The sequence below is a fragment of the Lycium ferocissimum genome, chromosome 12 (assembly GCF_029784015.1).
Source record: "Lycium ferocissimum isolate CSIRO_LF1 chromosome 12, AGI_CSIRO_Lferr_CH_V1, whole genome shotgun sequence".
Lineage (NCBI taxonomy): Eukaryota > Viridiplantae > Streptophyta > Magnoliopsida > Solanales > Solanaceae > Lycium > Lycium ferocissimum.
This window is the reverse complement of record NC_081353.1, coordinates 10,432,482-10,435,960: the sequence shown is the minus strand read 5'-3', so window position 1 is coordinate 10,435,960 and position 3,479 is coordinate 10,432,482.

Sequence of the window (3,479 nt, the reverse complement as noted above, 5' to 3'; positions counted from 1 at the left end):
TCGCATGTCACCCCCGGCAGTCGCACCCGCGTCGCTTTCCTTGGAAAAGGGTTCGGCTGGGCACAACATGCGACCCACATGCGAGTCGCTGTCACACTACGCATTTAGTGTCGCGGGGTGCCGGGAAAAACCCATTTCCCCGGGGCCCTACCTGGGGGAGGGTCCTGGGGGCCCCCCCCGGGTTCGCATGTCAAATGGGGAAAGTCGCATATGGTCCCGCATCTCGGGGACGGGCGACCCTTTTGGTTTCCGGGTCCCCTTTTGGGAGAATGGTCTAAGTCCATATATGGTGGGGCCTTCTCAAAACAAATTCGACACAAAAATTCGATCCCCGAAACTTTCCCCCTTCTTTATTCGTTTCCCACGCTGAATAAAAATTTTACCCGGGTGTCATGTATCTTCCGGGCTTTGGGGCATGACATAGAAGAGTGCGATACCTTCAAGTTTGAAATGGAGAACTTGGTCCACAAAGACCCCCTTTGGGTTTAAAAGTGCTCCCCTTCCAGTCTATTAGAATTTAGTGCCTTTAAGGGCCGGAAAAGGTTGAACGAACAAACAACTTTACATTTTGATTTTGAGAAGGTCACCTTTTGGGTAGTTTTAGGGGATCCCATTTTTTGTGCCTTTGAGTTTGTCCCCCCCCCCCCCCACTCATTTTATATAAACGAAACGATTACTGACCAATTATGCGGGAAGGGATATGCGAAGCCCCCAATGAGGCACAGTCACAGGTAGGTTTAAGGTAGGGAACCTTATCTTATATAAACGAACCTACGGAAGGGCACGATTTCCCACGGATGCGTGAGTCGGTCTACGTAAGACTCGGATCCCCTATATATTATAAATATTATGTTTTCCTCCTTAACAAAGCCCAAGTAACCAAGAGTGGAGATACAGAGATCAGTTGAGCTTTTAAATCAAATATACGATTATCTATGTCTTCCGTGTTTTTAAGCATCCATCGACGTGTGATATCTTGATTATCTTTCTATTACTATGAGAAACTAACTCGGTTTTACCTTTGAGTTATTCTTTTCTTATAAGAAAGAGAGGTTGATTAGGTGTTCTGCTTGGCATACTTCATGAAAATCCAAAAGGCTGTGATAGCGTCCCTATCCTGAAACAAGATAAAAAGGCATAGAAACGATAGGCCTGGTACCATCGGATAAAAACACCCCTACTAACATTGCTCTCGAAGAATTGCCTGCCTTATTTGCACAGTCATCACCTAATGAAGACGTCATGTAAATGATGTTTGAGAAAATTGCCCATCTTCAAGGGAAAATGGCGCAAAACAAAGCTCTTGTCTTTGTGAGAGGCTCATTTGTTGACACCTAATTTTTGATCTCTCACTGAAAATTTATTTTAATCTTTCAGTCATGGATAATAAATAAAATGAGTTATGCACCTTAAAGGGTTTAAATAATTTTATAAATTGTTCAGATCAGTATTTTACTCCTTTAAATTAGGGAAAAAGGTTTTTCATGACATCGCAAATTATTTGGAAATTAATTGGTACTTTTTATGACATTTATGAGATATTTATTAGATTTAATCAATGAAAAAGGGCATTTTGCTTAAATATAATTTTAAATTGCTTAAATTGTCAAAAATCACAATCAGAAATACTTCATTCCCTTCAATTCAAGGAGTATGAGTAATTTAAATAATTAACCATTTCATCCCTTCAACTTTAATTTGGCATAATCGCATAATTTTTCAAAATTATTTATAATTGTCTATAAATGTTTTAATTAGGCTAATTACTCAATTAGGTGGTCATTATTGAAAATTGATTTTAATTGCTTAATTATTTTTGTTATAACCACAATTAAATTAATCAATTCGTGGTTTAAGGAAATTAGGATCATTTTAGTAAAATTAGCCTCTTAATGGCCTTGATTGAAATAACCAAATTCATTGGCTCAAATTAATTAAGGTCATTAATGCAATTTAATTTTAAAATTTGCTAATTAGGACAAATATGGCCATAATTGAAATAATCAGTTAGATTAAATTTGATTAGGGCCATATTCGCAATTTAAGCCCATTTACACAGTTGGCCAGTTTTAAATTATTTAAATAGGTTAATTTTGTCCTAATTTGCTTATAATTGAAATATTATGACCAATAATCAATATTTTAGGTTTTGTTCGTTTATTAAATTACCTGCTTTACTCTATACGAGTATATACATCTAGTATATGGAAATATACACACGTGATATACATAGGGGAAAGGAGCCATATTCATTTTATTTAAAATCGTACTAGGCCCAGTCCACCTAATGGACCAGACTCGATCCAAAAACGCGCAGATAAGGAAGGGAGTAATACTCCCTTATTCCCCTTTCCTCTAAAACTCTAAGGCCCCGCCCCTTGTTTTTCCCTCTCTCATGCTAGATTTGGCAAAAACGCAGACCTCTCAGGCTTTTGACAGTCTTTGCATGATCAAAAGAGTGAAACAATTAATGTTTCAACATGATTTCGCTCAAAACTCGTCCCAAACACGGTAATAAATCCCTCTTTTTACCCTTTTCTTTAGATTTCGAGTCAAACCTGCGATTTTCTGTTGTTTTAATGTTGTATTATTATTTTTTTCATGATTTCTTATTGGTCCTTAGATGTTGGCTCAGACCGACCCAAAACGGGTCAGATCTGACCGTATACGTTGGTTGTCTTTAGATCTTGATCATTAATTTCGTGTATTGAATGTTTAGTTCTGAAAATGATGACCACATCAGTAATTTTAGTCTTTAGATGAATTTTGGGGTTCTATACCCTCACCATGAAAAGGGTCGAAAAAAAAGTTTGGGCAATCTCAAGAAGCTAGAAAATTTGATTTTTAAAGCTTCTCAGTAAAAAATTTAAGACTTTGACCTTAAGAGTTGGAGTTTTTTCTCAGTTCTAAAATTGTTTTCTTTGTTTGATCTATATTTTGTGTGGCTGAGTTTCAAAAATTGGAAGCACAAGGCTCCAAGGTCCATTCTTTTCTTGGCTGCGCATATAAAAGGTAATTCCTTATTCATTTTGTTTCCTTTATTTCGATTTTGCTTAGTCTAAGGGTGTCGTATTAGTTAATCTGCTTGGGTCTTAATGTTTGCCAAGGCTGGTTCATGCTATCAAGTGCTGTCCCATCTAGTTGTGTGTTTAGTTTATGATTCACTTAAGAAAAATGGTATAGCCAGCTTGAATGCCATGTTGAAACCTATCTAACATAGGTTGATTAGTGTTCATAGTGGTTTGTTTTGCTTATGTGATTTCAATGCTTCTATTTAAGCTGTGAAATAGTGTGATTAATGTATCTTGAACATGTTTTTTCCATCTTAAATGACCTCACCCACACAGAATAAGATAAAATCAAGACTAGTTAATAGCTTTTTCTCAACTAATATACAATTGGAAATGGAATCTGATTCAGTTTGGCTTTTGGGTTGTAAACTAATAATTGAAACATATGTGATCATGGTTGCAACTAGT